This window comes from Hylobates moloch, unplaced genomic scaffold (assembly GCF_009828535.3).
Source record: "Hylobates moloch isolate HMO894 unplaced genomic scaffold, HMol_V3 SCAFFOLD_2, whole genome shotgun sequence".
In the NCBI taxonomy this organism is placed as follows: Eukaryota; Metazoa; Chordata; class Mammalia; order Primates; family Hylobatidae; genus Hylobates; species Hylobates moloch.
This window is the reverse complement of record NW_026652277.1, coordinates 175,199,194-175,213,888: the sequence shown is the minus strand read 5'-3', so window position 1 is coordinate 175,213,888 and position 14,695 is coordinate 175,199,194. Positions and strand designations below refer to the sequence as shown.

Genomic DNA, 14,695 nt, shown 5'->3' with positions numbered 1-14,695 from the left:
AAGCAGCCACAGTCCCCAAAAGCCGTGGAAGTATTTGTTTTATTTCTGGAGGCAGGATATCATGGATTATATATGCCTTATCTTAGTTATGGTGGTTTAAGCAGCAATAAAGTATAAATTTTAATACATGGTAGAAATGCCATTTTTCACTTTCCTATTATTCCACAATCTCCGAAAAATGTCTTCCTGGAATCTCCTGGAACTTTTGGAAACATAATACCAACATTTTCAGAGCATTTTTCAACGTACCAGGTATTGTGTCAGCTACTTAGGATTCAAATAAAAATCTCGCTACTCTGTCGACCTTCAGGGCATAATAGCTTAACAGAAGAGGGGAGGAAGAAATGGACAGCGAAGGCATAGCTGCGGAGTGAAGTGATGAAAATCAGAATGCAGGCACGGACCGAGGGCCGCGGGAGCAGGGAGCGGAGCAGGCTCCTCAGACCCCAGAGCAAATCCGCGGGAGGCGCAGGGGCACAGGCAGACTTCTGGAAAACGGTCGCCATGAAGTGTTGACAGTTGTCAGGGTGAAGGAAATTTGATCCTGAGGAAGCTGGCCCCGGTTTTAGCATTTCAATACTGCTGGGTATCCTGCCAGCGTGATACCCCCTGCACGTGATACCACCTGCGGTGGCAGGTTTCAGCCAGGCCTTTGGTGCTTAAGTGACCCTCGGTATTTGGTATCCAGGGCAGCAAGCTGGCCTTCGTTCTGACTAGCCACTGCCCACGTGGGACTAGGTGCTAAATACATAGGGGATATCACCCCAATCCTGAACTACTGATTGTTTCATGAAGGAATACCATGATGTTAAACACTGCTTTAAAATGTTTAAATCAAACCAAGAAATATATTTTTAGAAAGCAAGCTTCTATACCTTCAAAATCTTCAAGAGGAGGGCGATGAGGATAACGGACAAAGCAAAGCTTCTGTTATAGGAATAATTCTTCCGTGGTTCCAGATACTTTTGGAATAGTAGAATGTCAGCATGACCACCATCCTACATTAGAATCTCTAGCTATACATGGTGAAGCACCATCTCTACTAAAAATACAAAATTAGCCAGGCAGGGTGGGGGCGCCTGTAATCCCAGCTACTCGGGAGGCTGAGGCAGGAGAATCGCTTGAACCTGGGAGGCAGAGGCTGCAGTGAGCTGAGACGGCGCCACTGCACTCCAGCCTGGGTGACAGAGCAAGACTCTGTCTCAAAAAAGAAAAAAAAAAAGATGAAGATAAATAAATGCCTGATTTGAGAATATTGGAAGAGCTTTCTCTGCACATGTGAAAACTTGACCAAACATATGCTTCTGTTACAAAAATATCATTGTAGATGCGCTGTGATTTTTAAGATCATACTGTTGAGAAATACGTAACAATATTTCATTTTCATTTGTCATTAATAACTTATTGTCCTTTTTTGTGTAGCATTTAGCACATTTAAGAAATGTCTATTCATAGGTAGTTATAAAGAATACATCATATTTCTACTTTTACAAATGTACATTTTTTGTTTCTATCCTGTTTATGAATTTTGCATATGAAAGGTTTAGGATTTTTTTAAAGAATGCATGGATTCTGAACACTGATTTTGAAATGCCAGTATGAACAGTGGATTGGAGCCTGCTGTGAAGGAAATACTTGCGCTCTGAGTTCTCTGCTGTCCCAGGCAGGGCAGTGCCTCCTGGTGCAGAGAGAAGCCCTGGGCCCTGCCTCTGGGCAGGGTTCTCCTCCCAGGCTGTGGGGCTGAGGTGGAACCAACTTCAGCAGACATGAGTTCTGAAGTCGGCTGCAGGCTGAAGTCACATGCAATCTGGACCTTCCACAATTGCCTTCTGAGGGCGCTGGCTGCTGTGTAGGTGCATCCCTCCCTGCGTGCCTGTGACGCTGGCACAGAGGTCCAGGTAGAAAGAGCCGGGCCCAGAGGGTGGTGGTGCCCATGCCCAGAGGGGTGGCCTTTTCCATGCAATGGGCCATTGCCCCTGCCTTCCCGGCTCAGCCATCTCCCTGGTGAGGGCCTCTCCTTCCCTCCTGGGCGGTCCTCACAGCCTCAGGTCTGTGGAGCAAGGGCTCTGCCCTTCCAGAGCTGTGGCTGAGGCTGTGTCTCCTCAACCTCACTCTGCAGGGATAGCCAAAGCACTGTGAAGGGAAAACTGTCATGAAACGGCCCAGCCTCACCGAAGAACAATCAAACTATCTGCATTTCAAGAAGAAAATTCCCAGGAGAAAGCCTTCTGCAATAGAGGAGTGGCTGGAGGCATCTCAGGGCACCAGGAATGCAGTGAGATGGCTCCTGCTGTTGGGACCTGCATCGCTGATGCCGTAAGTCACCTGCAGACGACAGCCCTGGCGTGGGGCTGCTCATGGGTCAAGCCCTCGTGGGATAGGGAGGGAATACACTAAAGCCATCTCTCTCCTTTAACATTTTTGTCAGACAATCAAAATAACCTCCCAGAAAAAAAAACTGCAAAGTCCTCCCATTTCACTGGTCTCATACATAGAGTCAGCAGTGCAGGAAATAAATCTATCAGAGTCCATTAAATGCCTTTCCCACACTTCTAAATATCATTGATGAGAAAAGACGCATTGACTCAGCCGTGCTTCTCAGCAGGTGAAAGTCCCAGTGCAGAGACAGCAGCGGCCAGGGCCAGGGTCACTGGTGAAGGCGGAGACCTGACTTGCCCGAAGCCCGGGACCCGTCTTGAAAGACTGACACAGTCGGGACTGGCCCATTCCAAAATGGGCGGAAACACCCACAGCTGTGTAGAGTGTAGGGCTGGACACCGGGAGGTCCCGCAACTCCGCTCCTGCCCAGGACGCAGGAGACAGAAGTGGCTGTGTTCAGATCCCAGGAACCTTCCTGCTTTCATTCACAGCTTCCTTTCCTAGCAGAACCAAAAATAGCTGTCGATCAACCCTCAACTTAGTGAAAATAAAAGGACAGCAATTCTCCTAAGCAGTGCTGGGTGCATAACGGGACACACAACGAGAGTGGGATGCTCGTGCCTGAGTCCAGCTCTACCGTGGCACAGCTGCCACCTGGGGCGGGTCCTTAACTCACCCATTCAGCATCTCCCTCATCATCCTCCCTCCCCTCCGCCCCACCCATCGCCTTCCCCGCCATCACCCTCTCTCCCAAACCAGACCCAGTTTCTAAGAAGAGCTCTAACAGCTAGTTCTTCCCCCTCAGTCACTGCCGGGCTCTCTTCTGCTGTGGAAATTTCCAGTAATGGGGAAAAGGGGAGAAAGAATACAAAAATAGCAAAGAAAGGAAGGCAGTCCACATAACAAAGAGCCAGTGGGTGAAACAAGAGAAAGAAGACCATATTATTGATGATAAATCCAAATTCCTTGCAGGCCCAGGGTCCCTACCTGCCATGAAGCCACCTGCCACACCTCCCCCTTGGATTTGCAAGGAATTTGGACTTATTTTCAATGCACCGGGAGCCACTTCATTCTGAGTGATTGTGTGAGGGACTCACTTAACACAGTCTGGTTCAGTCAGATTCTGCAGTGCTTTGGGTATCTGTCCCTGCCAAATCTCATGCTGAACTGTCATCTCTCCAACATTGGAGGTGGGGCCTGATGGGAGGTGTTTGGGTCATGGGGGGCAAATTCCTCATAGTTTGGTGCTGTCCTCCCAGTAGTTAATGAGTTGTCAGGAAACCTGATAGTTTAAAGTGTATGGCACCTCCCCCACTGATATGGTTTGACTGTTTCCTCACCCAAATCTCATCTTGAATCCCCACCAGTTGTGAGAGAGACCCAGGGAGAGGTAATTGAATCATGGGGCAGGTCTTTTCTGTGCTGTTCTCATGATAGTGAATAAGTCTCCTGAGACCTGATGGGTTTATAAAGGGGAGTTTGCCTGCATAAGCTCTCTTGTCTGCCACCAGGTAAGATGTGCCTTTCGCTTTCTGCCATGTTTGTGGGGCCTCCCAGCCATGTGGAACTGTAAGTTCATTAAGCCTCCTTCTTGTGTAAATTGTGCAGTCTTGGGTCTGTCTCTATCAGCTGCATGAAAAGGGACCGATACAACCCCCCTTGCTCCTGCTCTTACCATGCCATCCTTGCTCCTGCTTCCTCTTCCACCACGAACAGAAGCTCCCCCAGGCTTGCCCAGAAGCCGAGAAGATACCAGCACTGTGCTTCCTGAACAGCCTGTGGAGCTGTGGGTCAGGCGCGGTGGCTCACGCTTGTAATCCCAGCACTTTGGGAGGCCGAGGCGGGCGGATCACGAGGTCAGGAGATCGAGACCACGGTGAAACCCCGTCTCTACTAAAAATACAAAAAATTAGCCGGGCGTGGTGGCGGGCGCCTGTAGTCCCAGCTACTCGGAGAGGCTGAGGCAGGAGAATGGCGTGAACCTGGGAGGCGGAGCTTGCAGTGAGCCGAGATTGCGCCACTGCACTCCAGCCTGGGCGACAAAGCGAGACTCCATCTCAAAAAAAAAAAAAGAAAAAAAAAGAAAAATAAACCTCTTTTCTACATAAATCACCCAGTCTCAGGTACCAGTCTGCAGCCTGTTAGGGGCCAGGCTGCACAGTAGGAGGTGAGCAGCTGGTGAGCCAGTGAAGCTTCATCTGCATTTACAGTCACTCCCCATCCCTGGCATCACTGCCTGAGCTCAGCCTCCTGTCAGATCGGCAGCAGCATTAGATTCTCATAGCAGCACAAACCCTACTGTGAACCGCGCATGTGAGGGATGTAGGTTGCATGCTCCTTATGAGACTTTAATGCGTGATGATCTGTCACTGTCCCCATCACCCCCAGATAGGACCCTCTAGTTGCCAGGAAACAAGCTCAGGTCTCCCACTGATTTGACATTATGGTGAGTTGTATAATTATTTCATTATATATCACAGTGTCATAATAGAAATAAAGTACACAATAAATGTAATGTGCTTGAATCAAACTGAAGCCACCTTCCGACCCCCACTGTTTATGAAAAAATTTTCTCCGGTGAAACTGGTCCCTGATGCCAAAAAGACTGGCGACTACTGTTCTAGGGAATTTGAATTGGGATGCAGAGGCTGCGGCTGGGGTGCAGTGACCAAGCAGGCTCCGAGTGTGTTTTAAGGAATTTGATGGGGATGGAGAGGTCGTGGCTGGGGTGCAGTGGCTGAGTGGGCTCCTAACATCCTCTAGCACGTCTAGGTTGTAGGAATCCCAGAGCACTGTGGGCAGAGCCGGGGAGGAAGGCCCCGCAGTGAATAACAGAAACAGGGGCACTGTGGCAGGGGGAGGGGCTGGAGTGATGGGGGATGTGGATCTCGGATGGCTTTCCTGTTCCTGCTTCCAGCTCTGCGTGAAGCCCTCATGCTCCTTGACCTTGCCATCTAGGAGACACGGCTACTTGCCCTGCACCATCCTTGTGCCTCGGTGAAACTGAACATGCTGACCTTAATAACAACTTCAGCCAAGATGTTCAAGTCTGGAGGATGGGGCTGCTTGACACCACGATGAAAAATGGTGAGTCAAACTCTCCGCTGACCTAAGGATGCCGCTGGTCTGTCGGAGGTCATAGGATGGAGACCAGGGAAGAGAAAGTCGTCTATGAGCAAGAATACACAGCCTTGCAATGTCAGGAATCACACAGAACTAGGCGAACGCCCCAGGCCCACACAGGCTCAGGGACCACCATGCAAGAGGAGGGTGCCCCTGAGTTGCTGCAATGCATGGTTCACCCTGGCTGCTGATGGCTCTGAGAAAGCCACTGCAGTGTCAACCGATGCCAAGCGCTTGTGCCGGAGAGCTCTAGAGAGGAGGTGCTGGCTGCCCCAGGAGGACAGGAGGAGGGAAATGGAACCGCACAGGCTGGGGTGAGCACTCTGTCCCTGAGGGCCAGTGACCGGCTTTGGAGGTTGAGAATTTCACTCACCTTGCACTTGGCGGGCACAGGGCAGGCCCAGCTGAAGGGCAGGCCTCAGGCTTTCATAATCCCCCAGCCCACAGTCTTCCCATAGCCTCTCTCCCAAGGGTCCTCAGGCCTGCCTGGCTCTGATGTGCGTCCACAGCGGACTTGACTCTTCAGGACCAGGACCAGGGCCAACCAAGCCAACACCCTGCAGCTCCAGGCTCCTGCACCCGCAAGGGCGGCCACAGTGGCCTGAAGTCTGCTCAGGCTTCTGTTTGGTTCTGGTCCTCACTGGGCCCAGGCCACTGCTGTGAGCCGGCTGAGGTTTGCTGTATCCCTGCAGAGGGAAAGGCGTTGCTCCCCTTGTCCCCTGGGAAGATGCAGTGCCTCGCAGAGTCCCCGCCTTGGGTGATGCAGCATCCAGAGATTGCAGGGCTCAGGCCTTTCTGTGGGAAGCAGCTCAGCCCGCTAAGTCAGAGGCTGTAGACGGCGCCATGGTGGGAGGCCTTGCCACCTTTGCCCACAGCAGCCCTGGAGGCTGAGATGGGCCATGGTAGAAGGTCCTGATACCTTCACCCACAGCAGCCCTGGCTGGGCACCCTGCTTGGGGATGTTAAATAGACTCTGTTTTTCAATCTTGAAAGCCCAGGAAAACTCAGAGTCTAGGGATGTCTGTGTCCGACCAGCCAGGTGGTGTCTTGCTCAGAAAAGTGGGACATTGCTAAAAACAGTACCCAGCTGAAAATAAGGAGGGTGACATAAGGCCACGCTGCCAATTTAGGAGCATCCATGGCACAGGGAGCTCCGCAGCTTTACCCTGGGGTTTTAGGACAACTCGCCACCTTCCAGGAGGAGGGTTGATATCGCCCTTCCCTCCTATCTCTGCTTCGCACCATCTGCCCCACAAACCTCGCCTCAGTCCTCTGCACGCCCTGTTCTGACTCAGGATCCTACGGCAGACACTGGCCATGTCTGGAAAATCCATGGGACATGAAGATTCTGTCCATGATTAACTGTGTACCTACCAGCAAACACCAACAATGGAGAGAATATCTGGTCATTCCCCACGGAATTGACTGTTTCACGGTGCCTTTACTTTGTGCTCCAGGGAAAAAGCAATTTCTTTACCTCCTGTGTCAACAGTGTCAGATCTGATGATTTGTTTGAGGACTTCGCCTGAATACCTGCCCTTGGCTGCACAGCTGTTGCGGACCCAGAGGAGAGCCTGTGCTGCAGCCCCTGCACAGCCCTGTAGAGCCTTCTCCCCGCGTGCCGCCTCTGCACGGGGAGAAGCCGGCGCACATCCTGCCTGCAAGGGCCTAGGACAGCGCAGCTCACAAGCTGGGAAGAGACGAGTGCTGTTGGTGCTGACGTTTAGGAAGGCGTTCCTAGTGCCCCCAAAGCATTCCTTTCGGTCTCCCCTCAACTTTGGCTGCATGGTATCTTATTTTATGTGATACATACATTCTCAAAAGTTAAAAATAAATCAAGTTTTGATATAATAAGAAGGAGTATTATTTTAATGAATCAACAGGTGACCTCATGTCCAATTTTCAGGGTTTACAATTTCAAAATCTCATTGGCAGTTTTTGTAAATTTATTGTCGACATTTACCAATTAGACACTTCCAATGCTACCCAAACTGCTTCCATGGAGTTCCAACTGCTCTCTCGTGCTTGGTAATTGATTGTTATTGGGAATTCTGATCAGTGTCACCTCCCATTTCCTATCTAGGATCTGGAGAGAAGTGTCTCCACTTTGTGTTCACATGTCCCTGAGGGGCCCACATCCTTTCCTGGCCTGCCTCACCCCAGACTTCCTGTGCAAGCCCCCAGCTTCCTGCTGCATTGATGGGCTTCAGCCGGGCTAGTTTTCCCCATTCCGTGGAGTGGGGGAGGAGAGAGAGAGTGAGAGCCTCCCATGAGCAGACTCTCATTGGAAACTGTGGTTGAATAATAGGAAACCTGCGGCAAGCAAGTAGACTCAATCTTCACACTGACTCTATCTTTGAAGTCAATCATACACATCTTTCAAATCAAGATAACTTTGATTCTAGAAAGACTTTTACTTTTATGTGATTTGATAACAGTATTTAGTTTTAAATTTAAAATAACATGAAAGGAAGGTGTGTGAGTTTATGGTTATCACAATGAAGGCGAAGATTGAAAAAGGCCGTGGGCGGTGCTCTGGTCAACTGCCTCTGAGAGAGGGGACATTCAAAGGGAAATATAATTTGGAATGTTTTGTGAGTTTGCCATTGAGCCCTGTCTTCCTCATCAACCCTGTACCCCCTGTGCTTAGGTGGCAGGCATTCAACAGAGGAGGAATGAATGAAGAGTGAAGGAACAAAGGCACCTCAGAGAACAGACCAGAAGTCTCAGCAAGCTCCGTAGAGGGCCCAGGACACAGCAGAGCAGGTAGCTCTAGCAAGTCAGTGATAGGCTGGCTTTGGATTCTAAGACTTTATATATTTAGTCTTATTTCAAGATGTTGAAGAGAAGGGGACGTCATGGTCATACATACAGACTCGGTGAAGGCTGAGAAATGTGTCCCAGTGTCTCGACGTCACGGTCACATGGGCTCGGTGAAGGCTGAGAAATGTGTCCCAGTGTCTCTACATGGTGCAGGAATGACAGAGTTTCGGATCAGAGAGGTGTGGGATCCACCACAGTGCAGTTTATAGTCGTGCTTATCAAATGCTTATTTCTACTTTAGCTGTTTAAAATATGAAACAAAATAATTTTGAATTTTTTCTGTGTGGTATTTTTCCTAAATAGATTGAATCTTAGATTTAGACTGTGATTACTGAGTAAGGTGGAGAAGGAATTATGGGTGTTGTCTAAAATCTTGTGAGTCTAAGACAGCGAAATAGAATAGTGAATTATTAAACATCAAACAAATAACATTTATTGATGACTTGGTTTGTAAGCACAAATCTAGGAAGTATATGTGGGAGGTATTTTAAAACCCAAGGTGGGAATAAATCCTTAGAGGAAAATGAGCACACGTAGAATGAGGGAGCACGGAGAACATCGGAGCTTCACTCCGTGCTCCTGATCCAAGCACACGGGGAGGCGTGAAGACTCCAGGTGTTGGAAGGGTTTCTCTAAGGGAAATTAATCGAACCCATAGGGGAAGGCAAAGGTACTGTTTCAATAATGACTAGACTAACAAAATATGGTTACATGAAATATTTAACACCCCAAAATAAAACCTAAACTGGTTTCTGAGGCTGTTCTGTTGTGTTGTGCTGTTCAGACCAGACCTGGAACTACTTTCAGGAGAGATGGTCAGGGGTTGTAGCACTTAAAAGGGTGACCCAAGCAGTGGAAGACTGGAGACTAAACATAACTCAAACTAGAGTTATTCTATGATTATTATTAATAATAAAATTATTAACTAGAACAGCTAACATTTATTGAATATCTACAATGGGCCAGGCATTTTGTCATGCATTAATTCATTTTGTCTTCAGAATAGGTTATAAATTTGTGTTTACAGTGATTGATTGATTAATTAACTTTGGCTTGATAACATACACATGATAGAAAATTCAAAAGCTACAAAAGATGTAAAATGAAAAGTGAACCTGCCGATGCCCTAGTGTGCAGGCCCCCATCCCTTCTGGGAAAGCAACTATCAATAATGCTTTACTGCATTTCCTTCCAGATGTATTTTATATATACTATATATTTATATAAATAGGCTTGGCAGATTATTTTTTACTTTATGCTTATCGATAAATCTTTCATTTCCACATAACGGTACTTAATACACTACATCATTCATTTTAATGGTTGCATAGAATTCCATTCTTTTTTTTTTTTTTGAGATGGTGTCTTGCTCTGTCGCCCAGGCTGGAGTGCAGTGGCGCAATCTCGGCTCACTGCAAGCTCCGCCTCCCGGGTTCACGCCATTCTCCTGCCTCAGCCTCTCCGAGTAGCTGGGAGTACAGGCGCCCGCCACCACGCCCGGCTAATTTTTTGGATTTTTAGTAGAGACGGGGTTTCACCGTGGTCTCGATCTCCTGACCTCGTGATCCGCCCGCCTCGGCCTCCCAAAGTGCTGGGATTACAAGCGTGAGCCACCGCGCCCGGCCGAATTCCATTCTTATAAATGGGCTGTAGTTTATTTAATCATCCCCCTTTTGAGGGACCCTTGGCTTGTTGCCAGTCCTCTGCTCTTAAGAAGCAACACCTCAGGGAATGAATGACACCGTGGTTTCACATGCGTGTGGCTCTGTCAGACTCAGCTTCCCAAGCGAGTCCCGCGCCTCTCCTGCAAGCGGCTTTCTTTTGCAGCTTCATTCCCGAGTCAGGCACATTTCCTCCAGGGACAGCAACCAAAACCACACCTCACTAGGGCCGAGTGCAGAAGTGGAGCTGGGAAGCTGGTTGTCTTCTCCCAGGCCAATTTGTAAAAATGTGAAACAATGCCTTGTTTTCACTAATATTTTTGGAAAATATAACCATTTTTAATGAAAATGTGTTTTATATTGTTCTGCAATGGGATTATTATTATTTTATGATATAATACATCTCTTTTAAGTTCCTCACTTATATTTTTTAATACTGTAAATGTCAGTCTAGGTAACCCGTGTAAACAAAAGTCTTTGGGGCCTCAGTAAGATCTGGAGTATAAAGTGGTGCCAAAACCAAAAAGCTTGAGAATTGCTTCTGTGATTTATAATTTTAGAAGTAGCATTGTAGGTACAAGTTATGTGCTTTTGCATTTTGGTAGATATTGTCAAATTTCCCTTCCTGTAAACTTTATCAATTTATATTCCCACCAATAATGTATACGGACGCCTGTTTCCTCTAGTCCTGGTCAGTAGCTGTTGTTAAGCTTTTTGATCGTTGCCTACTTGAGAGTTGAAAATACGCCTTTATTGAGTTTAATTTTGTATTTTTCTTATTTTGTATCAGCTTGGGTATGCCTCTGTATGGTTGAGAGCCGATGACATTTTCTTTTTACCAAACAATCTGTTCATGTTCTTTGTGTGTTTTCCGCCAGGCGATGTGTGTTTCAATGGTCTGTAGGTGCTCAGTGTGAGCCTTTTGCTGTGTGTGCTGGGCACTGTCCTCTCTTACTGGATCCATGTCTGGACTTCCTGTTCTATTCCAATTGTTTGCGACAACTGGGCAGGAAAGAATTTTCCAGCTATTTGAGTGATTGAACGGGCTGCCTTGCTGAGACACACACACGTTCTCAGAGGAGTATTTAACAAAGGATTGGGTATTGAAGCAAAGTTCTAGTTCTGTAAAGAAGGTGGAACTTGACGCACTCTAAGGTTCTTTGAAATACCTTAATAGTATCTCAAAGTGTGCCCTGCATTGCAAAGCAGGCCACACAGAAGCGGGCCTGAATGCCGCTATTGATTTAGAAACGATCCTCCTGTGTAGAAAGTGTTCGGTGCATACTTTTAAGAAAGAGTTTCAAGTGACCTATTGAGCAAGGGGCCAGACTGCAAATGGCTATGAGGTGTTTTTCTGAAAAATCAGAAGTAGAATGTTGCATCTGGAATAAACCTGAGAGTCTTATATTACACACAAGAAAACTGCAGCCAGAAAGGTAAAGGAGCTTGCAAGAGGCCACACCGCATAAGACTGGAGGCAGAGTCTTGATCTCATTCTCACTACCATTCCATGCCCAAAAAGCATGTTGATTAATGACTTTAAAAATACTCTGAAACATTCATCCAGCATGGCTTGCTTCTGCTCTGTCATTCAAATGGTTATCATTTCTTATTTCATTCAGAAATTGCTTTAAGTGTTACTGCCTCTCACTAAAGACAACTGTATACTTGCCTTTCACAAACACTGGATGATGTCTGCATTTCCTAATAGAGGTCTGGCCTTTGTTGATACTTTCACAGAAGACAACAGCTAGCAAGCAGTTGACAAATGATCACCATTGTTCATTCCAGGTTATTCATCAAACACTAGTTGTACTTTTTTCCCCTTCTTCCTCACATTTTAACATCTCTAGTATAAGGATATGTCTGGTAATCTATTGCATTTGTGGTTGATCTGAAATTGTGATTGAGTTTTGCCCTCATGTGTGAGAATATTTGTAACAGTGAAATTCAGAATAAGCTCAATGCACAGCCCAGTGACTTGTCATCTACACTTGTCGCCTAGTGCCATGGTTGGACATCCCAGTCTTTGACTTTCAATTACCCAGTAACTCAGACCATTTGAGGATAAGATGACTTTGGTTGCTTTCTGGAAAGAACCCTTTCTTGCACCTTCTGTTAAGCTTACAAAGGACCAGTATCCAAATATACAGAATGGGTGTTGGCAGCTTGAAAAAGTCCAGGGGCAACAGTGGAGCCCACTGGCTCTTGGTGGCTCAGAGGCTGATAACTGCGTGAAAAGGTTTGAGTGAGGCCAAGTGAGCCGGGACATGACTTGGGAGCAGTAGACGCTGCATCCAAAAAAGTTTCAAAAGCGTCTTAGCTCTTCATGCTGCTTATGTTTTCCTTTTCATTTTTATGCACAAGAGATAGAAGGTACGTATCCATGACAAAATAAAAGAACCATGTATTTATTTATTTATTTTTGAGACATAGTCTTGCTCTGCTGTCCAGACTGGAGTGCAATGGCAAAATCCTGGTTCACTCCAGCCTCAACCTCCTGGACTCCAGTGATCCTCCCCACTCAGCCTCCCAAGTAGTTGGTACTACAGGCATGCACCACCATGCCTATCTAATTATTTTATTTTATTTTTCATTTTCTGTAGACACGGGGTTTCACCATGTTGCCCAGGCTGATCTCAAATTCCTAGGCTCAAGTCATCCTCCTGCCTCAGCCTCCCAAAGGGATTATAGGCATGAACCATGGCACCCAGACAAGAACTCTATTAATACATATACAATTCTCAGTGATAAGAATTCACTGTGCAACGGTTTAGTTGGCAAAATTTTTTTTTCCTTGTGGCACAAAAAGCAGTGGTGAGTTATATAACTGGTGAAGGTTTAGATCTGACAGAGTATGGCCCATTGTGAATAAGCCCATATTTGCTCACAACTATTCCTTGTTCGCTGGTTACTCACTTGTTAGCTTGATACCTTGTTTATTTATGTACATTTTTATTTGGCAAACACTTAGTGAGCACCTGTTTATGCACTGCAGTCGCAAATGAGACAGAATCATGTGAGGAGTGGACAGTCTGCCTTATAGCCCATGCTCAGTACATATCCTAACGAGGAATTGGTCCCTGGCTGTCATTGTCTCCATGCACTTGAGTTGGACAACGGTATTTACCTGCAAGTCTTTCTGCTTTGTAGAACGGCTGGTACATGGGACATATTGTGATACATGGGTTGAACTGTGTTCCTCAAAAGACCTGTTGACGTCCTAAACCCGGGTATCTGTGCATGTCCTCTCACTTGGGAATAAGTTCTTTGCAGATGTAGTTAGATTCGGATGAGGTCACTAGGGAGGGCCCTAATCCCCTGCAACTGGTGTTTTTATCTGGAGAGGAAAACGCCGCATGAGGACAGGCCACTCACAGGGGGACACTGTATAATAACAGAGTCAGGGTCTGGTGCAATCCCACAGGGAGACACCGTATGACAGAGTCAGGGTGACACAGTCAGGGTCTGGCGCGACCCCACAGAGGGACACGGTATAATGACAGGGTCAGTGAGTGGCGCAATCAGCTGCAAGCTCAGAACCACCAAGGAGTGATGGCCACCACCAGAAGCTGGGAGGGGCAGAAAGGATTCTCTGCCTCTTAGAGGGAGCACGGCTCTGCTAAAACCTGGGTTCCAGCTTCTGTCCTCCACATAGTGAGAGAAGAAATCTCTCCTGGTTTAAGCCTCCCTCCTGTCCTTTGTTACAGCCACCCTCAGAAGCAAATAGGCTTAGCTTTAGAACTAGACTTGGGTAGCAAGATTGAGACCCTTCTCAGTAAAGTAATCAAAATACGCTGACTTTTCTGGTGACACTTGGAGCCTTTTTTGGTGGTGGGTGGAGCCAGGAAATATGAGCTGAAGTTTACTCAGTGGAGACACTGAGGGCCTTTCCTTCCTGCGCATTGCGTTTATTCAGCAAATGTTTCTCCAGCTCCGTCCCAAGGTTCTTTCATTTCTGACTATGCCACTCTCAGCCCATCTAACCTCAAATCTAACCTAATCCTGGTGGCCCTCCCACCTTCCCAGCACACAGGAGCAAGCAGAGAAAATGGGCAGTCAAGTCAAAAGGAAAGGACGGCCTACAGGTGCCCTGGATTTCTTTCTTCTGCTGGAGCTACATGTAAACATTTATCTATGAATACCCAGGAGGTAGTCAGTATTTCTAAGAGGGTTTGTAATGTAAATGTGGAAAATCACTTTCTGCCCCAGTGGGAACTCTGCTCTTCCTCACTTCCAATCACTCACTCATTCATCCGTTCCCTCATTTCACAAACACTTCTGTGCAGCAAGCATTGTATTTATTTTTGCTTACAATGTCAAAATTAGTAAATGATATTTGAGTTGAAATGTTTAAAAATAACAAATAAGGGTTTCTTGTTCAGAAGAGAAAAGCTCTCTTGTGCCAACAAGTTCAGAATATTTGGTGAGTGGACGCTGGCTGGGCTGGGCTAGGTCAAGTTAATCTACTCTTTATCAATCAGCTCTGCATGGACCCCTTTAAGTGACTGGCAAAGAAAAAAGCTGGGCGGGGCACGGTGGCTCACGCCTGTAATCCCAGCACTTTGGGAGGCCGCGGCGGGCGGATTACGAGGTCAGGAGATCGAGACCACGGTGAAACCCCTTCTCTTTCATGCAGCCATAAACTGATCCATAAAACTTCTCCAGGTTCTTTAATTTGGGACTTTATACATCATACGCAGAGAAAA

At 47.1% G+C, this 14,695-nt stretch overlaps 1 long non-coding RNA gene across 1 annotated transcript; it reads left to right on the top strand.

Annotated features, from left to right (window-relative positions):
* Positions 1–3,891: 3,891 nt before the first annotated feature.
* Positions 3,892–14,078, top strand: LOC116476305 (uncharacterized). Its single transcript, XR_004250184.2, has 3 exons — positions 3,892–3,948; positions 12,961–13,108; positions 13,921–14,078. It is a non-coding gene; the product is annotated as an uncharacterized LOC116476305 (long non-coding RNA).
* Positions 14,079–14,695: the final 617 nt, after the last annotated feature.